Here is a 24,816-nt window from a genome sequence, read left to right on the forward strand (position 1 = left end):
TTCTTGACTGTTCTGGATTAGTCTTTTTTACCTTGGGGCTGCGTCTAGACTGGCACGATTTTGCGGAGATACTTTTAACAGAAAAGGTATTTCCGCTAAAGAGTGTCTAGATTGGCAGGGGTGCTCTTCTGCAAAAGCATCCGTGCCCAGTCTAGACGCGCTTTTGCGCAAGAAAGCTCCCACAGCCATTTTAGCCATCGGGCTTTCTTGTGCAAAAAATTAAAGTGTGTTCTTAAAAATTAAAAGTATTCTTGCACAAGAGGGCTTATCCCTGAGTGGGAGTGTCAAGTGTGTGCGCCTGTGTGCGGCGGCGGGGCCCTGCCCGTGCTGGGAGACCCTGTGTGCGGCGGCGGGGCCCTGCCCGTGCTGGGAGACCCTGTGTGCGGCGGCGGGGCCCTGCCCGTGCTGGGAGACCCTGTGTGCGGCGGCGGGGCCCTGCCCGTGCTGGGAGACCCTGTGTGTGGCGGCGGGGCCCCGCCCGTGCTGGGAGACCCTGTGTGCGGCGGCGGGGCCCCGCCCGTGCTGGGAGACCCTGTGTGTGGCGGCGGGGCCCCGCCCGTGCTGGGAGACCCTGTGTGCGGCGGCGCCCCGCCCGTGCTGGGAGACCCTGTGTGCGGCGGCGGGGCCCCGCCCGTGCTGGGAGACCCTGTGTGTGGCGGCGGGGCCCCGCCCGTGCTGGGAGACCCTGTGTGCGGCGGCGCCCCGCCCGTGCTGGGAGACCCTGTGTGCGGCGGCGCCCCGCCCGTGCTGGGAGACCCTGTGTGCGGCGGGGCCCCGCCCGTGCTGGGAGACCCTGTGTGCGCTGCCCCGAACCCAGGCCTGGGCCTGACGACTGTTTACCCCTGAGCCTGTTAGTGGCCCTGGGCCTGGGCTGGGGCTTGGCTGCTCTTGGCTCAGCCCACTCACAGGCCCGAGCCCCTGGACTTGGCGACGGAGGCTGTGGACTGGCCAGAGGCCGGAGCCCCGTACCGCGGATTCCTGGGAGGACGGCGCAGGGCGGCGGATCCCCCGGGGGCTGCGCAGACTGGCTGGGAGGGGCGGCACGCGCCGAGTCCCACGTGCAGGTTGTACGTGGAATAGCGGCGGCGCGTGGCCGGGCCCCTGGAGTCGGTTCCGTGCACGTTTAGAGGCTAGCGCTTTGCTGAGGGGAACGGCCGCCCTCCCGCCAAGCGGCCTGCCGGTGACACACACTTTTGAGGAAAACCCCCCAGCGGTGGAAAGCCCCCGAGCAGTTCTAGGTCCAAGCCCTGCTCTCCCAGCGTCACCACAGGGCCATCTCCCCTCTCCCCCTTGTCGTCTGGGCGGTGACGCTGGCCCAGCAGCCGGGCAGGCGGCAGCGGTGACTGAAGGCCCTTGCCTGGCGCGAGGGCCGGGTGGGTCCGCAATAGCATGTTCTATCGGCCCGGCACGTTCCCGGATCCCGCGCGCTTCCCAGGCCCCTTTCCCTGTTCCCTCACTTGGCCACCCCAGCGCCGGCCTTCGAATTTCCCCAACACTCCTGGCCCCAGCCGAAATCCCTGTTTTTATTACATTTTAAAGAACATAATTGCTTCATATCTTGTATGGAAATGGGTCCGACAGATGTCAAATTAAATCCTAGGCCCATCATTTATTTATGGATGATTATATTAAAGATATATTAATATAGCCTTAGGCGTTATGGAATTATACGCTATAAAATATATTCAATCTTATTGGCCAATCTCTTTCCAATTCTGTCGGGTTTTTACAGCCACTTATTCACTCAAACCCCCCACCGCAGCTCCTCTAATAGAGTTGGAAGGGAATTGACCAGGCAATTGGAAAACACTTGAGGACTTAGATGGGCTGTGATTAGATTGTGCCGCCCCTGAGCGTTGAGGGGTCCCGCAGAATGAGCGGGCAGTAGCTCAGACCGGGCGCGGAGCAATCTAGGTTAAAGACTGGCACGGCGCACGCTAGCCCAGCTGCGGGGGCCTGCTTGGCCAGGATTACTGCAGTGCTAAACCCGGATTAGGTGATTGTGAAACAAGACTAAGATTTCTAATGCTAAGCTGGGGGCTGAGCAGAGGCCGGGTTTGCTGGAGACCAGCTGCTCTGTCTGCCGGGGGAAGCTGCCTCTCCTCTCTGCTGTGCTTTCCTTCGCCTTGTTCGACGCCAGCCTGGCTCCGTTTCCTCTCACCGGGGTGGGGCGGAGTTGCCTCACGTCACATCTTGTGGGACTGCCCAGGAGCCGCTGTCATGGGTGCAAACGAAGGCTGTTAAATATCGACTAATTGGCTAATTGAATAGTCGATGCATTTGGCTTCGATTAGTCGATAGGGCGCCTCCACCTTTGAGGTGTGGTGGTAACCCTACGGGGCTCCTGGGCTCCGTGTGGCACTGCCGCTTTGAAACGCCAGTGCAGCCTGCGCCGGGCTCCCTGCGGTGTTTCACAGCTGTGGGGCCGCGGGGAGCCCGGGGTCTGGGCCCAGCTTCAAGTGGCTCTGCTGTTTTCAAGTACCCCCCTCCAATCCCCCCCTGCCTCTTTCTGATCGAGGCAGCAAGCGGGGTGAGCGACTAGTCGACTATCGGAAAAGCATTTGCTGACCGGATCGTCGACTCGCCCTTCACATCCCAGTGCGACCTGCCCTCACCCACGGACCTGCTACCCTGGGCAGGGAGCTCCCGGTGGTGCTGGCTTTGGACTCGGGTGCCTGGCGGGTTTCCATGCTATTTCCTCTTGCAGCTTCTTCCCGGGGCACGGCCCCTGACCGTAGGCGCCCTCCCCCCGGACGTGCTGAACACTCGCATGGCGCCTCTGCGCAGCTCCGGCACGAGGGGGACTGGCTGCTGCCTCGCGGGTCCCTGCGCCAGCGCAACCCTAACCCTAACCCTAACCTCAGTTCCCTGCAAAGCCTCAGGATCCCTTTGGGGTCCCTTGTGTCGGATGCAGGGTTGTGTGGCCTGGGGGCAGGGGCGGGCTGTGTGGCCTGGGAGATATGGAATCCTGGGGCTGGCAGAGACCTCAGGAGTCACCGAGTCCAGCCCAGAGCAGGACCAGCCCCGACTCAACCCACCCAGCCAGGGCTCTATCGAGCCGGGACTGCAACACCTCTAGGGATGGAGAGTCCACCCCTCCCTGGGGAGCCGTCCCAGCGCTTCCCACCCGCCTAGGGAAAGAGCTGTTCCTCGTCCCCCTCCATCCTCTGTGGAGCCCCCCTCAGGGAGTTGCAGGCTGCTCTCAATCCCCCTCACTCGTCTCTTCTGCAGACTGAACAGGCCCCGGCCGCTCCTCTCAGGTCACAGGGTTTGGCTGAGCTCGGGACGGGGCCGGATGTCTGGGACCCCACGTCTGGGACCCCGTGAGCAGCGGGCTTCCGAGGGACGCGCCAGAGAGGTTAGTGCAAATCCCCCACTTCCAGGGCTGCAAGGCCAGCCCCTCGGAGCCGGGCACGGTCCCTCTGGCTGCTGGTGCCTGCAGGCGAAAGGCCCTGGCAGAAAGGGCTGCATTGCCCCGCCGGGCCCCTGGTTCTGGGCTGCAACTGGTGACCATGCAGCACGCTCAGCTGGGGGCTTTGGAGGGGGGGCCCGAGGCCGGAGTTGGGCTGATCCCTGTGCGGCCGGTTAGCTGGAGTCTTGTTTTCTGTAATGCCGCCGTGCGAGGAATAAACGGGCTTGCTGGGAGAAGCGCGTGGCAGCTGCTGGAGGGCAAGCGAAGTGCAGGCCCGGGCCCACGCCCACGCTGGCCGCCTGGGAATATTGTGGCCGAGGGGGGAGCTGGAACAGCCCTTGGCAGCGGGGGGGGGGGGGAGGCAGGGCTGTGCCCCAGAGGTGATGGCTGGGAGCCTCTCGCTGGGTCTTAGGTGGGGCATGGTGGGGGGCGGGGGAGTGTGCTTGTCACGAGGGCGCTGCTGCCGGGCTCCTGGCCGCTCACAGAACAAGCCCCCCACAGTCGACAGGCTAGCCCTTTGCCAAAGGATTGCAGGCAACGCAGGAGCAGTTTTAAAAGTGTGTGTGTGTGTGGGGGGGGGGGGGGGGGTTAGTACTAAGCAATTAAAAGCAACATTTAAATGGAATAATTAACAATCCTTAACCCAATTTAGAAGCCTAGTTCTTAATCCAATTTAACTCTCTCTCCCCCCTTCTGGGGCTGGCCAGACCCCTGGTAATGTTGGTTAATTTGGTGGAGGCGGAAGTCCGACGTGCACGTCACCTCAATATGCCAAATTGATGGACTCTAACTCGTGGGGCAAAATGGTACATAACATAAGAACGGCCGTACTGGGTCAGACCAAAGGTCCATCCAGCCCAGTATCCTGTCTGCCGACAGTGGCCAGCACCAGGTGCCCCAGAGAGGGAGGACTGAAGACAATGATCAAGCGATTTGTCTCCTGCCATCCCTCTCCAGCCTCTGACAAACAGAGGCCAAGGACACCATTTTATCCCCTGGCTAATAGCCTTTTATGGACCTAACCTCCATGAAATTATCTAGCTTCTCTTTAAACTCTGTTATAGTCCTAGCCTTCACAGCCTCCTCTGGCAAGGAGTTCCACAGGTTGACAACACGCTGTGTGAAGAAGAACTTCCTTTTATTAGTTTTAAACCTGCTCCCCATTAATTTCATTTGGTGTCCTCTAGTTCTTCTATTTAGGGAACTAATAAATAACTTTTCTTTATCAGCCCTCTCCACACCACTCATGATTGTATAGACCTCTATCATATCCCCCCTCAGTCTCCTCTTTTCTAAACTGAAAAGTCCCAGTCGCTTTAACCTCTCCTCATATGGGACCCGTTCCAAACCCCTAATCATTTTAGTTGCCCTTTTCTGAACCCTTTCCAAGGCCAAAATATCTTTTTTGAGGTGAGGAGACCACATCTGTACACGGTATTCAAGATGTGGGCGTACCATAGCTTTATACAGGGGCAGTAAGATATTCTGGGTCTTATTTTCTATCCCTTTCCTAATAATTCCTAGCATCCTTTTTGCCTTTTTGACCACCGCTGCACACTGCGTGGAAGTTTTCAGAGAACTGTCCACGATAACTCCAAGATCTCTTTTCTGATTTGTCGTAGCCAAAGTAGCCCCCGTCATACTGTACGTATAGTTGGGGTTATTTTTCCCGATGTGCATTACTTTACACTTATCCACATTCAATTGCATTTGCCGTTTTGTTGTCCAATCACTGAGTTTGGTGAGATCTTCTTGGAGTCCCTCACAGTCTGCTTCTGTCTTGACTATCCTAAACAGTTCGGTTTCATCCGCAGACTTTCCCACCTCCCTGATCACCCCTTTCTCCATATAGTGAGGTGTATATGTAGCTCCATCCAGTCCCCCCAGCTCCCAGGCAGAGGAGTGGCCCAGAGGGGGTCTGCAAGGTCCCCCTCCTCCCCTGCAGGTGCTGCCCTTGCTGCACCCGGGGGCTGGGCACATGAGACACTGGAGCGAGGCCGTTCCTGGTTTCTTGGCCTGGTGCCTGGCTGTGTGGCTGGGGGCCGGGCGCTTTGGGCCTGTTGCTCTTCCCTGAGTCAATTCTGGACAGAGCTGCTTTGAAATGTGGGTTGCACGGGCTGGAGGAAGGCAGGTTTCCTGCTGGCCCCGTGTGGCTTCTGCCAAGCTCCCCCCCAGCAGCAATCGCCCCTTGCTGGCCCTGGGAGTGTGGCCCCAGGCCTCCCCCGCAAAGCTCACTTGCTCCTTACGCCATGTGGGCTGGGAGCTTCACTGGCCACTCCAGGTCACTCGACAGTCGTAGGCAGAGCCTTAGGGTGCCCCCCCTCCTCCTATAGAGCCTTAGGGTGCCCCCCCTATAGAGCCTTAGGGTGCCCCCCCTATAGAGCCTTAGGGTGCCCCCCCTATAGAGCCTTGGGGTGCCCCCCTCCTCCTATAGAGCCTTAGGGTGCCCCCCTATAGAGCCTTGGGGTGCCCCCTCCTCCTATAGAGCCTTGGGGTGCCCCCTCCTCCTATAGAGCCTTGGGGTGCCCCCTCCTCCGGTGGCGGGGGCTTCCCCTGGGCCCCAGTGGCCTTCTGAGGGCTCAGTGCTTGTGGTCAGAGCATGGGCTGGGGGCAGGGGCACCGGGCTGGGCTGGCTGGGCCATAGGGCTGCCTGTTGCCGAGTGACTTGTGTGGCCATTGGCCAACTTTTTTTTTGAATCTGGAGCTGGAAGGGAGGAGCCTTGGGAGGCCATCGAGTCCAGTCCCTGCCCTCACGGCAGGACCAGGCCCCCTCCCTGGCAGACTGGCCCCAGATCCCTAACCAGCCCCTCAAGGGCTGGACTCCCGGCCGTGGGTTCAGCAGGCCACTGCTCAGCCCCCGCGCCATGGCCCCAGCGTGTCTCCGGGGCAGAGGCTGGTGCTGGCTGGGGGTTGCACCGCGTCCCTCCCTGCGCACCCAGCGGGGGGTCCCCTTGGCCTGCCCAGCCCTAGGCAGTGGTGGCCGGGGGGTTGCAGTTGTGCAGACCAGCCTGGGGGGTTCAATGTGAGCCGGGGCCCGGGGCTGCTCGGCCCTTCCGCGTGTCTGCCGGGGTGTCGGCTCCCGGCCAGGGAGGAGCCGGATTTGACGTGCACTGTGGGGCGCTGGCCACGGGGCACTGAGCCGCCGTTTCCGCTGCGTGGGGGAGGGTCGCTGGCTCCACCGACGGCAGGAGACAGGGCGGGAGTCGCCCGTTCCCGGGAGGCTGGATAATGTTTTATGCGCCCCCGGCATCCAGAACAAAACCTCATCTTCGGGGGCGTCAATAAATTAGAACCTATTAGGCGCTGTCCCCGGGAGCCCGGCTCGCTTCAATTCTGCTCTAATTAGAACATCGCTTTCCCTGCCTCAGCGCTTTCCCCTCCGCTGGGTATCGATCCGGGCTCGGCGGGGAGCTGGCCAACTGTTGACAATTGATGGCGCCACAAAGCGAGTCCCTCCTGCCACAAAGGCGGCTTTTAATAAAGCCCGTTGCCACCCGCCTCCTGGAGGCCTCGTCGCAGCCCGGTGGGGCCGCAGCGTCACCCCCAGGCCGCTGGGCGCTCGGCACAGAGGGGTTTCTGTTGCAACGCTTGGTCTCCCGACGCCCGGAGAGCTGCCTAGAGGGAGAGGCACCAGCTGAAGCTCCGGGGACCAGGAGGAGCAATTGGCACCTCCCTGGCTTAGGGCACTCGCATCTGCTCGGGGCAGCTAACTGGGCAAGATCCGTGGGGCTTGTGTGCCTGATACCCCCCCCCCCCGGCAGCCAGGCGCCTGCGTGCAGCTTCTCTTTGGTGCGGGAGGGAGGCGGATGATCCTGGGGAGACGGGCACCTCGCCTACTGACACACGAATGCAGCCGAGCCCTGAGAGGAGAACGGCGTCCGCAGAGCCTGCCCTGCTATCGCCTCCACCTCTGCCTTGGGGCAGCCTGTCGCGCTTTGGCAAGGCTCTGCCTCCGCTGGGGAGGAGCTGGGGGGCGGGGGCCTGGTCAGTCACTTCACTGCAGTGCAGGGTGTAAGAACTCCGTGAAAACAGGCTCTTGGGGCCCCCGCGCCGGCCCCTTCACCGTGGGATTCATCACTTCCTGCGTCCGCCTGTCCGGTACGACTCTGCTCCGGCACCGACTGGCGGTTCCTCTGTGTCCCCGGAGACTCACTCCAGCCATCTGCGCCTGGGGGCAGGGACGGTGGGGCTAGAGCAGGGGTGGGCAGTCATTTTTGGTGGGGGGCCGCTCCAAGGTTTTGGAAAGTGGCCGAGGGCCGCACTGTCCTGTGGCGGGGATGCGGGGCCTAGGATGGAGGCTGGTGCAGCAGGGGGCCCGGGGCAAGGGACTGGGGTGCAGGAGATGGCGAGAGGTCGGAGAGGGAGGGTGGGTGGAGGAGGAGGGGTTGTGACCTGGGATTGGGGTGCAGGAAAGGATTCTGGCCTGGGGGAGGGTGTAAGAGGGGTACAGGGTCTGGGAGGGAGCTGACCAGGTGCAGTGGGTTTGGCTGGTGACCTGGGGGAGGGAGGAGTCCTGGAGCCCTCCTGGACAGTAGCTGGCCAGCCACGCCCTCCCCGTCACCGGTGGGGGGGGGGGGGTGAATGCAGAATGGGCCATTCTGTGAGTTTTCCGAGGTGCTGGCCAGACTTTGAAGAGGAACTAAAATGAGATTTCCCCTTCTGCATGTGACGGCCAAGGCGAGGGTGGGATCTAATAGCAGGGCCCTGGCGCTGAGTCCATTGGGCGTTCGCTCACTCACGTAATGCTCCCGTCTCTTCAGATCAGCGTGGAACTCGAGCAGCGTTGATCAGCGAGGGCGTGCGGTGACTTTTGTTAATTCGCTCAGAGCCAACTCCGTGTGCAACACAGCTCATCAATCAAGTGCAGCCACAACCAGGAGCCTAGGTCAGTCCAAGCTTGCAAGCAATTGTCACAACTAGGTTTGAGGCTCCAAGGATCAATGCAAATTGCCAAGATTTCTCATTACATTGACTTATGCTCATCTGTTCTCCAGTACCTAACACACTCATCACCTCTCCACTGTTTCTCCCAGGAGTAATGACACTTGCTCCTCTAAGCATTTGAGAGGGTGATCCTGCTGTTTGGGCCAAAAGGGCTAAGTGCTTAGAATATCAAAAATCAATGGCTAAAAATTCTGGTTCAAATTTTACTTAATCCCATTTGTTTGCATGTGTAAGGAGGGCACAGAGAGAGCATTAGTGAAAATCTGAAGTATACCTTCCTGAGATTCACTACAGAGCACAGAGTTAGCAAGAAAACCTTTGGTCATTTGTGTTTCTCCTTCTTTCCTTTCACATAATTTTCGTGATGAAACTCATCACTTCATGTCCTGTTAGCCCTAGCGTGAGGGGAAGTCCTTCCCACATGACTGGACCGGGGCATCTTTCGCCCTGGGGATCTGCAGCTTTTGTGGGATCAGTCAACTCAGGGGTACCATATGGTGACCTCAGTGTTTTATGCCCTGGTTTCAGGGCTCACTGGAGTGAGCCACTGGGATGGGGTGATTAGCCCTTAAAGTCCCCTGCTGGAGGCTTGTGGCCATGTCGCACCCCACCCCAGAAAAAGAGCAGTAGAGAAGTCCCGTCAGCTCCTTGGAGGTGCGGTGTGAGACAGCCAATCAGGGTCCAGCAAGCCAGTATAAAGAAAGCTGCTGGGCCAAAGCCAGGCAGTTCCTCCTTGGAGCTCAAGGAGTGCCGGCTGGGCGACTGGCTGAGGGAGCAGCAGGACCATGGACAGCTCACGGGGGAGCACTTATTGCAGGCTGGCCTGAGGCCCAGGGCTGGCTACAGAAGGCCAGGGTTTGGCCAGGGGAAGAGCTTCAGGGCCCTGGGTAGGGTGGTGCTGGGACTTTGAGGCAAAGCCCTGGGGTATGGGCAGGGATGGCGGGGGCATGGGGAAGCAGCCCAGAGTGAGACGAGCAGCAGAACTTCAATGAACAGGACACAGCGGACAATTGCTATTTACAGGGTCCCTGGGCTGGGGCTATTTATAGTGGATTCCCCTCAGCACCCTGCTAGCTACTGGCGGGAGAAAGGAGCTGGGTCCTAAGGCACCATGGAAGAGGCATCTCTGGGACACCCGCCCGTTCTGGAGCTGGAGGGAGTGGTAAGAAGTGCAGGCTCATCTCCTCGGCCCACAGGGAGTGCACGAGAAGAGGTGGACCCGTTACCGCCACCGAGGCGGCGAGCTGGAGTGCACGGAAGCTTATACCCAAATACCCGAACAAACGTCTTCATCTTCCAAGTGCCACCGACCCCTTGTTTTTACTGAAACAGGCTAACCCGGCTCCCTTCTGAAACCTCTCTGCTTCTTCCTGCCGCTGGTCACCGCGTGCTCGGCTTTCGGCTCTCCGTTTCTCCGCTGCTGCTCTCCGTGTCCAGCAGATGCCGTTGGTGAGTAACAACCGTCTTCCGTCTTTTCGTCTTGGAGGCTCGTTGCGTTTGAGTCACTCCAAAGGTTGCACGTCAGCGTTAGCCCATGTCACTGCCTGGAATTTCCCTCGTATCGAGCAATTTCTGTGAATGATTCCATGATGCCCTGGCTAGGTGACTGTGTCTTTCCGCGCTACACTCAGTGCAACAATCAGCTAGCAAGGAAACAAGCAAAATCCATCCTAGCCCTTCTACCGCTGGTAGATGAGCCCCATCCGTGCTTTGAGCGCCCACGAGCGTTTCACGTTATGTAGGGATTACAGCCGCACAAGACACACACGTATACGGAGTTCATCTGATTCACTGGACAGATAAACGTGCAGCGTCTACTTCAGGGTGAAAGACTCGAAGGGACAAAACGGATTATCCACGGTATATTTGATTTCTAATGCAAACAACTGTATGGTTTATCATTTGGATGGACATGTGGCTTGGATTTCCTGCAGTAATACAGGCCGTTGGCCTTATTTGACCTTCGGTCTTAAAGCAAGTTGTTCCTAGTTTGGCTTCCTCGCCCCTCTCCTATTCCACTCCCACTGCGCAAAGTCCATTTTGCATAAGACAGCCCGGGTCGCCCTGCATTGGTGCCTTTGCTGAGTTCTTTCTAGCTAGGCTGGGAGAGGAGAGTGATTCTGTCCATGTGCAACTTACACGGGAGTCTTCTCTGGGTGATTCGCAGAGATGCTGGACGCCCACTTGCCACGGAAAAACGCGGACGTTGAGTGTGAGGGGCAGCCGGGTTAGTCGTAACTTTAAAAAGTGAGTCGTCCTGTGGCAGCTTAGGGACTAACCTGGACGGCGGTGGGTGGGTGGGTGGGTGTATAATACAGCGCCGTGAGCCAACCGTAATGTTCCCTGTAACAGCTCAGCAGCCAGCTGGGTGTGTGTACAGGTAGCAGAGGGGTGGGGCTGAGAACAAGTGACAGGCCAACCCCTGTGGAAGCATCTTTCAAACCCCTTTGCTGCTGCACAGAGCCCCCCGCCCCCCCTCCCGCCGGCCACTGGGGTCTTTGCTGTGACCCCGCTGACCGTGTCGAAACGCCTCTGCCCATGCGCCCAGATCTGGAGTCAGACAGTCGCTGTGACCCCACCCCCAAGGGAGCACCTGGTAATTGCCCGGATAGCAAATGGTGGGAAAACGATTCTTTACTCGCTAACTGGAGGCAAGTCCCAGCCCCGCCCAGCTGGGAGCTGCGAATGCTAATTACTTGGAAACTAGCCCCCCCCCCCCAGACATTTAAATGAGGACTAACGCACTTGCTGTTGGTGTGGAGCGATTGGGCGAGGCCCCGCGTGGTCTCGTCACGGCTGTTCCAGCCCGTGGAACACGAGGAACCCTGGTGTCGAACCTCTCGGCGTGAATCTCTTAATACGCACCCGGCGTCTGGACGGCTCCACGCAGCCCCCGCCCAGCCGCGAGGGATTGATCCCCCTACGCACAGGGAGTATTTCGTCAGCCTCGCGCCAAACACGCTGTCAGCCCCCGCCGACGCCCCCTCCCCGCCTGCCAGCGCAAACCCAGGTGCTGCTGCCTGGAACGCAGGCAGCTCGTCACGTTTTCATGGGCCGTGCTGCTCGGGCTTCTGGAATATTTATAAGTCGCTATTTACCCTGCGGCTCCCAGGCGGCCCGAGCTTCCTCCCCCCTCTGCTTCAGCAGCAAGAGGGGAGTCCAGGGGTGCTTGCCCCAGGCCACAAGAGCGTTGCTGGGGGCTGCAATGGGCCGCGGGAACCTGTTCCTAGCGGCGGGAAGCTCTGCTCTCCGTCTGCACTGGCCCTGGGAGCTGGCCGGGCCCTTTCCCTGTCTCCCCACCCCCCACATGTTGGCCTCTGGAAAGGCCATGGCCCCTGGCTTCTCCCCGCTTCCCATGGCTCTGGGATGTCCAGGCGCTCGGGCAGGCTGGGGTCTCCCTTGGCATGATGCAGCAGCCTGGGTGCTGCTGGTTTTGTGCTTCTCGCAGGCATCCTGGTGCTTCCTCCCCCCGCCCCGGTCTCTGGGCCTCTGTCACTCCCCCCCCGCGCCGGTTTCTCCCTTTGCCTCTGCAGCCCCCTCCCTTGTCTCCTCCCACGTCCTGCTCTCGCCCCCCTTCCCCCCCACAGCCACTCCCCGGCGTTAACTAATAAATCGTGGAACCGCTGACGCGGGAAACAGGCGCCATAAAGCGTTTCCTGCGCCGCGTGCCGAGGCCAGGGTGTACCGGCTTCCGGGCCTGAGCGGGTCTCGGCTGCCCAGCTGGGTTGCCGCAGGTGGAGGGCCGGGGAGCTGCCGTGGATTTAACCCGGGACATTCTGCCTGTCTCGCCTCTGGTCACGTGGCCCCCACGTCCCTGGGGTAAGACTAGAGAGAGCCAGCCTGCCGACGCCAGCGAGACCCTCGTCTGCCTCGCGAGGCGGATTCAGGAGGGACAGGGCCCCCGCGACCGGGGACTGGTCTGACTCCGGACGTGGGACTCCCGGGGACGACAGTCGAGGGGGCGTTGGCCGGCCAGAGCCTGGCTCCGACTGCCAGCCACCCGCAAGTGCTGCGGTTTAGCCAAGCGCTGGCTAGTGACGGAGCAGCAGAGGAAAGTCCGGCGCCTCGACCCCGCTGCTCCGTCTGCTTCGCCACCCGCCCGCTGCCCAGATCCCCAGGCGAGCCGCCCGAGGGCGAGCGAGACGCGGGCCCGGGCCAGCGATTTCTCTGGGGTCAAAGGGAAACTCAGCCAAGGCAGAGCTGTTGTGGCTGCAGCCGTGACGTGTCACTCCCCCTGCGACCGAGCCCGGAGACCCGCCTCTTGCCACGGGACCCGGCTCGTGGTGCGGACAAGGGCAGTCGTGGCCTTTCCAGCCCCGTACTGGGGTGTGACTCGGGGCTGTCGTGTGACGTGGCAGCCTCATGGGGACACCTGGCAAGGAAGGTCTCTGCCCGAATCTTGGGGGCAGCCCCTCGGCCTGTCACGCGCCCTGATCTTGCTTCAGTGACCCTGCTCTGCGGTCCGAGTTGCTCCCGTCCGACTCTTAGTGGCTGCTTGAACAGGACACCTGTTTCAGGCCTGATGGGCCGGCCCGTAGCTCCTCCAGGCCTGGGACGTGACACGGCTCCTGGAGAGCTGACGGACGAGCCCGGTCCTGTATCTCCAGCTGACTGGGCCCCGTTTACCGACAGGGAACAGGCACCACTGACTCCAGGCCTGCTCGTGTTCCAGGGAGGAGCCCGGCTCCTGTGGCCCAAGTGACCCCCGGCTGATCCCGACACCCTTTGGCTGCAGCAGCTCATGCGACTGACCCTTCCCCCACAGGAGATCGGCACCAGCAGGGACCCGCACACGGCGCTTGAACAGGCGGGAGAGTCTGGCCCATCAGGGAAATTCCAGGGCTGTTGCTGCACCTACCCCCGTGTCCGCTTGGTGGCAGATCCTGGACCAGGCTCAGTGGGCGAGGTAGAGAGTAGCAGCCATGCACCAGCTTGGCCTGGCTTCCTGCCCGGGCCAGCACTGGGGCAGCACAGCAGGCAAGGCCTTGTGGGGCAAAGTACCCAGCTGAGTGGCTGGCGGGTGCTTTACCTCAGGAGGTGCCATCTGGCCTGTCTGCTGGCCTAGACGCAGCCCAGAATCACCTTTGCTTTTGTTATGACGCTGTTGCAAAAAAAAAAAAAAAAAAAAAAAAGCAGCAACCCTGGGTCTGGGGCTGCATGAACAGGAGAGTGGGGAGCCGGGCACGAGGAGTCGTTCTCCCGCTCTGCTCTGCTCTGCGCTCATCAGGCCTCAGCTGGAGTCTTGGGTCCGGTTCTGGGCCCCACATCTCGAAAGAACTGGAGAAGGTCCAGAGAAGAGCAACAAAAAGGTCTAGAGAAGATGCGCTGTGAAGGGTGATTGAAAGAACGGGGCTCGTTTAGTTGGGAAGGAGGAGACCCAGAGGGGACGTGAGAGCGGCTTTCAGGTCTCTCAAAGGGTGTCACAAGGAGGAGGGAGGAAGAATTGTTCTCCTTGATGCTGCCAGGACAAGCAGCAAGGGGCTTAAACTGCAGCCAGGGAGGTTGGGGTTGGACATTAGGAAAAACTTCCTGCCTGCCAGGGGGGTGAAACACTGGGATAAGTTGCCTGGAGAGATTGTGGAATCTCCATCCCTGGAGATCTCAGAGCAGGTTGGACAGACGCCCGCCAGGGATGGTCTAGAGGGTGCTGGGTCCTGCCGTGAGGGCCGGGGACTGGACTTGATGACCCTGTGAGGTCCCTTCCAGCTCCAGTGGTGTCTGACTCGAATGGAATCCCAGGCATCTCTACACGACCTGGGTGTCCAGCAGGGCTGGATGCAGCCGAGAACCAGCGAGAGCCACTGCATCCCAGTTCCCACCGAGGGGTTATTTCAAGTGTGGTAGTTGCACACTCCAGCCAGAGCTCAGAGTGTCGCCTGCAGTCACCCTTCACAACCGCTGGGCGCACACGGACTCGCTTATTCCGTCCACTGACCTGGCCAACGCACTACCAGCCCTGGCTAGTCTGAGCTGGGGGTTTGGCTCAAAATGCAGCAGAGTTCTCATCCCAGCCAGCTGTCTGGGCCTGTCTTACGCACACATGCTGCTGTGTCCCCACACCCCGCCCCACCCTGCGCCTGCCCCGCCCGTTGCAGAGACGGCTCTGGTCCAATACTACTGAACTTCTGCTTCGACGAAACCCTTCCCCTCTTCACCCAGATCCGGTTTGCCTGGGTGAGGGCACCCGTGCATGGCTGCTGGAGGAATCTGTGCCCCCCAGGCGTTGAGACAAACACCCCCCTTCTCCTGCACGGCTCGGGGCACGTGCCCCACCTGGGGATGGGTGTCTCGGGGGCCAGGGCCGAGAAAGCAGAATAGCACCAGCATGCGGCTCTGCGCAGGCCCCGACTCCTGGGGCACCCTCGCTACATGTGCTCCCATGGGCCTGCGCCCAAGTCGGCAGGAGAGCGAGCCCCGGCAGATAACATTCGCCGGAGTCGTCCGTACGAGAAGGCGGCGGCAGGTTCCCCCCAGCTGGGCAGAAGCTGTTGACCTCTCCTGTTAAACAAAAGATGAGTTGTACTTCACTTTCCACTTCCCGTCAGCAATATGTCAGCTGCAGCTGCCTTCTGTGGTGCCAGCGCTACTGGAGAGCCCGGCCCTAGAAGGGGAGTAGATCATCTGCTCATTACCCGCCATAAATCATTTGCAAAATATTAAAATGCTTAAAGACTGTCATCTGGGCTTCACGAATTGCTTTGCAATCCATACGCTTCTGCCTGCCCGCGGAGGGAATGTATCCATCACCGAGCCAGGCAGCGCTATCAAATTCTGCTTTATTTACAGGCTGGCGTACAAAGCTATCAGAGGTTCACAGCAGTGGTAAAAGAGCCACCTCTGTGCCCTGCCATTACCAGCCTTCCTCGATAAATCTGACCTCGGCAATGGAAACTCATTAAGGTCATTAGGAAACGTGCCAATTCGCCGGGGAGCTGGCTTCTCTTAGATTAAAAAAGCGAGCGAGGGGGGAGAGCTGCTAACTGTGTAGTTTATTCCCATCTACACAAGTGCACAACCTCAGGGAGAGAGATTCAATATATCCTCTGTCAATTTCACTCATTCCAACACAAGGAGGCCTAGATGGCAGCACATGGCAGCCCCAGCAGATGTGACCGTGTTTGTGACACCCAAAGAGCAAGCCGAGAAGCGTGCTGCTCAGGGAGGGGCCTGGTGGCCTTAGAACAGGGGCTGGGAGAGGCGAGGGAGAGGCAGGAAGAAATCACTCGGATCAGAGCGACAAGCCAAGCGGGGGGTAGGGGGGAGCGAGGCGCAGGCCAGGATCCAGCTGCTAGTCCTGAAGTAGGCGGCAGCAGCGGGTACGAATCCAACCGCTTCCCCTCGGAAACAATCTCTTCCCCTCCTGCCCTCTAACGGCTCTGCCTGCCTGCTGCCGCCGTCCCGCACAGCTGAGCCGTCCAGAACCGAGCGTCGGCCCAGAGACACTTCGTTGCATTCTTGTGGTGCGAGCCAGTGTGCTAGGTGCTGCACAAATAGCATGAGCAACGGCTCCTGCTCCAGGGGGCTCACAGGCCGTCAGTGGTTCTCCACCTGCGGCCTGATCAGCACAGAGCTGTGACCCAGGGGACACCCTCAGGTGATGAAGGGACTTGATCCCACAGGTCAGTGGCAGAGTTGGGAAAAGACACCCCAGACCTTCCAGTGACCATCTTAGCAGGAGCTGAGTCTCTGCGTGGAGCCCCCGGTATGAACACAGACCCTAGGGCCCAGGCACCAACCGTCCCTGGGGCACATTGGCCTGGACACAAGACTCCAGCTGAGGCCTAACCAGCGCAGAGCAGAGCGGAAGAATGACTCCTTGCGTCTTGCTCACAACACTCCTGTTCATGCCGCCCAGACTCATGTTTGCTTTTTTTGCAACAGCATCACGCTGCTGACACACATTTTGCTTGTGGTCCACTATAACCCCTAGATCCCTTTCTGCAAGACTCCTTCCTAGACAGTCGCTTCCCATTCTGTATGTGTGAAAGGGATTGTTCCTTCCTAAGTGGAGCACTTTGCATTTGTCCTTAGTAAACTTCATCCTTTTTACCTCTGACCATTTCTCCGGTTTGTCCAGATCAGTTTGAATTCTGACCCATCCTCCAGAGCAGTCGCAACCCCTCCCAGCTTGGGATCATCTGCAAACTTAACAATCCTACTCTCTGTGCTGATATCTAAATCGTTGATGAAGATATTGAACAGAACCGGCCCCAAAACAGACCCCCACTTGTTACGCCTTTCCAGCATGGCTGAACTGTTAATAACTACAATTCCAGCCAGTTATGCACCCACCTTATAATAGCCCCATCTAGGTTGTATTTCCCATGTTTGTTGATAAGAAGGTCATGCGAGACCATATCAAATGGCGTACTAAAGTCTAGGTATCCCGCATCCACCACTTCTCCCTTAGCCACAAAACTCATTATCCTATTAAAGAAAGCGATCAGATTGGTTTGACATGATTTGTTCTTTACAAATCCATGCTGGCTGTTCCCTATCACCTTGTTATCTTCCAAGTGTTTGCAGATAAATTCCTTAATTACTTGCTCCATTATCTTCCCTGGCACAGAAGTTAAACTGACTGGTCTGTAGTTCCCTGGGTTGTTCTTATTCCCCTTTTTATAGATGGACCCTAGATTTGCCCTTTTCCAGTCCTCTGGAATCTCTCCCGACTTCCATGACTTTTCAAAGATAAGCGCTTAAAGGCTTAGATCCCTCTACCAGCTCCTCGAGTATTCTAGGCTACATTTCCTCAGGCCTTGGTGACTTGAAGGCATCTCACTTCTCTAAGTGATTTTTTTTAACTCCTTCTTTTCCTATTTTAGCTTTTGAACCTACCTCCTCCACTCCAGCATTCTCTGCCGTAGGCATCGAGTTGCCCCCGACCTTCTTGGTGAGAACCCAAACAAAGAAGTCATTAAGCCTCCCTGGCATTTCCAGGTTTTCTAGTATCGTTTTCCCCTCTTCGCGGGGCAGTGGGCCTACCCTGTCCCTGGTCGTCTTCCTGTTCCCAATATAGTTGTACGATGCTGTCCTGTCATAGCTAGACTGAGCGTGTTTTGTGCCTTGGCCTTTCTGATCTTGGCCTCGCCTACTTGCGTTATTTGCCGATATTCGTCCTGTGGAATTTGGCTCATGTCCACGTTCCATGGGACTCCTCTTTGGTTTTTAGATCACGTAAGGGCTTGGGCCGCAGAGGGGCTATTGTGGGGCCGGCCGCAGAGGGGCCACGCGATGTTAAACACCGAGCTTCCTGCATGAAAGCGCAGAGCGCCACTCCCAGCCTGCGGCCGTTGGGCTTGGGAAGGGACCGTGGCACCGGCAGCTGAGCGTGGCACCTGCCCGCGAGCAGGGCGAGACTGGGGCCCTGTGGCCGTGCAGGGGGCTGTGGCGCTGGGCGAGGCCACGCTCTGCAGCACAGCGGGGCCCGCGGGGCTGGGGTCAGATCGACTCCCCTCCCAGGGAGCCATGATGCCTGGTCGTCGTCCCAGTCGCGAGCAGCAGTGAAAGGCCCCACCCACTGGCACTGGTGCTTTGCAAGGCTCAGCCCATCGTGCGAAGGCCAGGCCTTGGGACTCTCGGCGCACACGGACGCTGCACGCTGCTGTCAGCCATTGCCTTCCCCTGGCGTCGCGGAAAATCCACCCGAGGGCAGCTGTTGGACAGGGTTAATAGTGCCCTGGCCGTGGCCCTGCTGCGCCAGGTGCTGTACGCACAGAGGGGCCCTGCCCCAAGGAGTTGACGCTCTACACAGAAGAAAAGAGACAACAGCCAGATACAGAGTGGAGAGAGGTAACTAGCGGGGTCTCCCAAGGCTCTGTCCTGTTCAACTTATTTATAAATGATCTGGAGAAAGGGGTAAACGGTGAGGTGGCAACATTTGCAGACGCTACCAAACTGCTCCAGATAGTTAAGACCAAAGATCTCACCAAACTAAGTGATTGGGCAACAAAATGGCAAATGAAATTTCATGTGGATACAGGCAGTCCCTGGGTTACATACAAGACAGGGACTGGAGGTTTGTTCTTAAGTTGGATTTGTATGTAAGTCGGAACTGGTACATATTGTAGGGGAAACTCTAGCCAAACATTTCTCCAGAGCTCAGTTTTATTCTCCCACACCTCACTTCCCTCAGTCCTTTATTCTCAAGCTGAGGTGTCTGCTGAGAAAAGCCACTCCGCGTCTCCCTGGTCTGCTGGGGGAGGGGGGCGCTAGCTTCGTGTCTCCCTGGTCTGCTGGGGGAGGGGGGCGCTAGCTCCGCGTCTCCCTGGTCTGCTGGGAGGGGGGGGGGGCGCTAGCTTCGCGTCTCCCTGGTCTGCTGGGGGGAAGCAGATAGTGCGGGGTTGCCTCACCCCGTTTGTAAGTAGGGATCCGATGTAAGTCGGATCCATGTAACCCGGGGACTGCCTGTAAATGTAAAGTGATGCACATTGGAAAAACTAACCCCAACTAGTCATGCAATATGATGGGGGGCTAACTTGGTCACAATTACTCATGAGAAAGATCTTAGAGTCATTGCGGAAATTTCTCTGAAAACATCCACTCTGTGTGCAGCGGCCATCCAGATATAACGTTAGGAGCCATTAAAAAGGGGATAGAGAATAAAATGGAGAATATCTTACTGCCTCTATATAAAAGCCTGGCACGCCCACATCTGGAATACTGCGTACAGATGTGATCGCCTCATCTAAAAAATGATCTATTGGCATTTGAAAAGATTCAGAAAAGGGCAACAAAAATGCTGAGGGGTTTGGAACGGGTCCCGTATGAAGAGAGATTAAAAAGACTTGGACTTTTCAGCTTAGACCAGAGGAGACTAAGGGGGGGATATGATAGAGGTCTATAAAATCATGACTGGTGTGGAAAAAGCGCATAAGGAAAAGATATTTACTTGTTCCCACTATATAAGAACTAGGGGTCACCAAATGAAATGAATAGGCAGCAGATTTAAAACAAACAAAAGGATGTTTTTCTTTACTTAGCGCACAGTCAATCTGTGGAACTCCTTGCCAGAGGACGTGGTGAAGGCTAGAACTTTAACAGGGTTCAAAAAAAGAGCTAGATAGATTCCTGGAGGTTAGGTCCATCAATAGCTATTAGCCAGGATGGGTACGGATGGTGGCTGTAGCCTCTGTTTGTCTGGAGGTGGGTGACAGGGGAGGGATCACGTGAGGATTCCCTGTTGTGTCCCCTCCCGCCTGGGCACCTGGCATTGGCCACTGTGGGCCGACAGGACGCTGGGCTGGATGGACCTTAGGTCTGACCCAGTCTGGCCGTTCTGATGTGCAGGTAGACAGGCGAGTGTGAGGAAACGATTAGGCGCCCTGGCCACCGTGGCTGGCTGGGATCCCACAGGCTAACGAGGGTCAGATGTTCTGTAGGCACCGCTGCACCAGGCAGGTTTGAGGAGGGGTTTCAGGCTGGTTGGTTACCCGCGCTGTGGATTGGGTTTGCCCGACAATCTGCCACAAAGTGCCAGGAGAAACGCTCCTTCCCATCAGCTGGGGCCTGCTGGCAGGGTGGCTTTACTGAGTTGTTAGTGTGCTGCAGCATTAGTTTAGCTTTAGAGAAGTGCTTGGTAATTAGCCCTTCTTTCAAGCTCAGGTCGGGGTTATTTACCCTCAGACTAATTTCAGCTCTTCCCTGGGGACTCCTGGACCTGCCCGGCCTGGGAGCTGTGGGGCGGGTCCTGGGGTCAGTCCGATTCAGGACGTGGCCCTGTGCCTGGGCGCCGTTAGAAGAACACACTCTGGCCCAGGCCTTATCGGGGCTCTACTCCTCTACCCTCGAAGGGCAGCAGCCCCTTCTGTGGCCACTTTCCTCTTCGCCCGCCGCCCGTGTCTGCTCACCCGTCTGCGGCGGGCCAGGCGGCCTGGCCACGGCGTTCCAGGCCAGCGCCCCCGTTGCCCTTAGGGAGCAGCAGCATGGTGGGTTCAGTCTCATCCAGCCCTTTCCCTGCTCCCGCTGCGCCTGCTCTTTGCCCGAGGAGTCTGTTTAGACTCCATCAGCCTGCCCGGGGGTTCAGCCGGTCCGTGCAGCCTGCTTCACTTTGTGCTTGGCAGCCTGGGGTCCCCCTGCCTTCCTGGCGCTCGTTAGTGCGGTCTGGCCGGTCCTAGTGGTCAGATCCTGCTCGGTTAATCCCGGTCGCTCGACTGACCTCAGCAGTGCGACCGAGGGCAGCTCCTGTCCGGAAGGATGGGGCGAGACGTCTGCCTGGGAATGGAATGAGCTGGGCTCCATTCCTAGCTCTGCCACCACCTGCCTGCGTGACCTTGGTCATGTTACTTATGATAACCTCTCCACCTCCCTGGGAGCTGTGGGCATAAATTCATCCATGCCTTTTGAGGAGCTCAGTTCTGCAGCCATGGGGACCAGCGGAAAGGCCGTTGACAGGGACTGAACCTGGCACCTTCCAGACATAATGCATAAGCCTTTATCAGCTGCATTATAAGAGGGTTCCTCGAGCAGAGAGGTGGAGGGGCAGCCCCTGTGTCCAGACGCGGTGGGAGAGGCGCTCGTGTGTTCTAGACCAGTGTGCTGTGAATACGCCTCGCAATGTGTCTGTGTCTGTACGTACAGCGGCCCTTTGGGTGCCACCGCGAGGGTCCCACCAAATTCATGGTCCATTTCGGTCCCTTTCATGTCGTCTCCACGGTGACTGTCGTAGTAAATGTCATGGTGGTGTCAGGGTAGGGACCTGACCCGTAGGGAGTTGGGGCGGGGGGGGTCGTTACACTGCCACCCTTCTGCGCTGCTTCAGGCCGTGGCGCCGCCTTCCGAGCCGGGCAGCTGGAGAGTGGCAGCTGCTGGCTGGGAGCCCAGCTCGGAGGCGGCACTGCCAGCAGTGCAGAAGTCCAGAGGGCCTGGTCTGGTACCGCCCCCCTCCCTTCCGCACGGCCCCCAGCGCCGCTCTGCAGCCCCCCCGCTCTGACGGCAGCACAGACGCCTCGGCCCTCACCGGAGCCTTGTGACGCCCCTGCCGGGGAGGAGCCCTGAGCGCTGCAGGGCACGGGGTGAAAGCGCACGGGCCGGACTTCAGCCGGTGCTGGGGCTGTGAATTTGGTAGGGCCCTAGAACGTGGAGCCGCTGACGCGTTTCCCCCCGATCCTGCCCCCGGTGCCTGGAGGCCGGAGCGTAGCGGGGAGGTATCAGGGTCTGACTCCAGCGGCTGGCGATTCTCCTGTGGGCACGGGCCCGCCTCGCTGGAACAGACGGGTCGAAGCTTGGTGCCTGAGCGTGGCCACCACCTCCCCCGCTCACTGTGGGCGGCCTCCCCGCTGTGCCGCTGGGGACAGATCCCTGCTGCTGCTCCTGGCTGCGGCTTCGCCCGCTCAGCTCAGCCCTGCCCGTGTTCCTGGCTCTCTCCACCGGATGGCGTCAGCTCGTTACAATTCTCCCTTCCCACAGCGCTGGGGGTTCCGGCCTCGCCTTCCCTTTTCCCACCGACGGGGCCCCTGCCGGGCCCGGGGACGGGCTGGTGCAGAGACTCTGCTCTGGCCACGGGTGGTTCTGTGGGGCTGGACCTGGCTTCCCCCCTGCCCTCTTCACCCTGGCTGCTGGGGGCAGGAATCTGCTGCGGTTGGGGTGGGGGGGGCTCCTGCCGGGGGTTCCCTGGGGGCAGGGCCAGTGATGGAGGAGAGGCTGCGAGAGCCGGGCGGGGCCGGGCGCGGTGGCTCACCCAGCCGGCTCTGGCTCCGGCTCTGAGGCAGCGCATGGACCCCGAGGGCCGAGCTCCCTCTGGGGGCCTCGCGGGCTCTGACCCCAAGAGCCAGGGTGCAGCCCCAGAGGCAGCTGCTGCCTCCCCCGCTGTGCAGCCGAAACGAGCCGGGGGGATGCGCTGCAAGGACGGAAGGGAAAGGGTTTCCCTGCCGTGCAGGCTGCCAGCCCCCTGTCTCCAGGAAGAGAGCCCTGGCCCGCTGACAGCAGGTACCAAAGTGGGGCGGGAGATGGGGGGGGTCCCAACCAGGACCCAGCCTGCTGCGCTATCGGGATCCTCGGGTCAGACTTCGGGGAGCTCCCCTGAGAGCGGGGTCCAGCCCCAGCCAGGCCCGGGAGCAGAAGGGCCGTGGGACCCGCCCTGCTCGGAACGTTCCCGCTTTATCCGAACCCAGGAGCTACGTGTGCGTCGCACGTCGGCCTGGCGCACGGACAGCCCCCCGTGCTGGGTGTGCAATGGGGCCCAAGGCAGCCTGGGTCTGCACTCGCTGGCGCCTCCCTGGGGCCCATTTGTGGCAAAGCTCCAAACCGGGGCTGGGGTGCAGCTCACCCAGCCCGGAGCCACGGAACGGTGCAAAGTGCTGGGGGGGGGGGGGAGCTGCCCTCGTGTCAACACGTCACCTGCCCTGGAGTGCGCTGGCCTGGCACCCACGCCCGAGGCGCCTTTCCCAGGGGAACGGGCTTGCTGGCGCGCGGGCCCGGGGCGAGTGCCAGAGCGGCTGGCGTGCTGGCGGGGGGAGGGGCGTGGAGCCGGCAGGCAGCAGCCATGCGTGGGAGTGGCCACGGCCAGCGGGCACGAGGCGGGGCTCTTTGGCATGTGGGTTAGGGCCGGGAAAGGACAGGAGCGGCGGAGGGAAGAGAGGGCAGGAGGCTGCCAGGGCCCCTGGGCACGACCACGTGGACCACACTGAACAAGGCCCTGCAGGTGCTGGAGAAGCCGCAGGTACTGCTGGAGCAGCCGGGCCTGGGGCTGAGGAACAGCCCCCCCCCCCCCCCCCCCCAGCAGAGCAACACAGACCTGAACCAGCTCAGCTCCGGGGAACACGGCCCCAGTGGGAGCAAGCCCCCACTCAATCCGCCTTCCTCTGGATAAAAGTCTTACCCAGAGACAGCTCCCGCGGGTTGTTCCCTGGATCAGCGAGAGGCAGCGCTGCCCAGCTGTGCCACCCGCCTCCCTCGGCCCCAATTATTTACTCGGGGCCTGTTCAGAAATCAGTTGTTTTATCAAGTATCAGACGCAGGATTTCAGTGGTTCCCAGCAAAGCCGGCCGGATCAGAGGGAGTGACTGAGCCACACTGAACACAGGCCGGCTCATCCCAACACACCAAGGAAGTGGAACCCGCGAGTTCGTACCCCCCGGCTGTTCTGCTCATCCCGTTCCCAAGCTGGACAGCCTCCCGCTTCAGTCCCTGCTGTTTCCAGCAGGCAGCTTGGGTGGAAGTGGGGGGTCTGCTGGCAGCTGGTGACGTCCCATCGTTTGGCTCCCCCCTGCTGTCCATTGGCCCACGGCAGGAATCCTGCGTGTTCTGTTCAAACGCTTCTCGCCTTGAGTGGAAGGTGCCAGGCCCACCGTGGCTTCCAGCCTTCCGTGGCCTGGCAGGACCATCCCCGCCACTGGCTGGCGGAACAGCGGGACCGTTCACAGGTTGCTGGCTGGGCTGCGTCCCTGCCCAGGAAGACCCCCCCCCTCCCCCGCTTGTGGCCTGAACCGGCTCAGCGCGCTCTGTGCCCTCCCACCGCAGGGCTCCGCGGCCCCGTCCGGCCACTTTCAGGCACCTTGGTCCAGAGCCAACCCGCCGGCGAGACCCTTCCTCTCTTCCAGATTGAACCCAATTGGGCTGGGCCTCTGTGACGGACCGGGCCGTGTCTGGGCACAGCTGAGGGCGTCCACTCAGGGCGAATTGCTCAAATCCAGGGCTCCTTACAGTCCCCCTGACTGGCGACCTCTCCACACAGGCCACAAACCAGTCCCACAGAGCGCTTCAGCTGCCTGCCTGAAGCCTCACGAGAAAAACCCCTCCGACACCCCAGCAATATCCGTGCCCCAGGTGGCCCCGGGCCTCATACACAAGTGGGGGGGTCTCAGCACCCAATCCCACCTACCCCGAACAAGTTCTGTCCGGTTCCAAGAAACCAGCCACAGATCCCTGGTCAATTTACCCTCTGGATCTTACCCACAAATCACGCTGGGCCAATCCTTCAGCATCTAACATCTAAAGGTTTATTGCTACAAGAAAGAAAAGCATGAGAGTGAGGTTGTTAAAGGATAGTACGTTACATGCACCGAATCTCCCAGTTCTCGATGCAGGCTCTAGCAGAGATGTCACAGCTGCTGGTTTAAAAGTTCTTGTTGCGCATCCTACAATCAGGATGGGTTCACAGGTCTTCCGGGCTCTTCGATCCCTGCAGTGCTGCCTCTGGGATGAAGTGCTGAGCTGAGAACAAGATGGCGTCGACCACATGGCCTATTTATCCCTCCTTCCTGGTCTCTTCTTGGCTGCAGCAGGTCACCTGGCCAGAGGCCGATCTCTGTGTTTCCTGCTGGCTGCTCTCAGGTGACAGCCCCCATTCCTTAGGTGTGTCCTTGGCCCATTGAGAGCCATTGTCCCACAGGGCCTCGCTGATTAGCATGTCCACAGGCCCGGCCCTGCCCAATGCTCTACCACATGCAGGGAAATATTCACTATCCACACAAGTACATGCTAATAATTGCACACACAGACATTATACAAACACATGAACA

This window comes from Pelodiscus sinensis, chromosome 16 (assembly GCF_049634645.1).
Source record: "Pelodiscus sinensis isolate JC-2024 chromosome 16, ASM4963464v1, whole genome shotgun sequence".
Taxonomy (NCBI): domain Eukaryota; kingdom Metazoa; phylum Chordata; order Testudines; family Trionychidae; genus Pelodiscus; species Pelodiscus sinensis.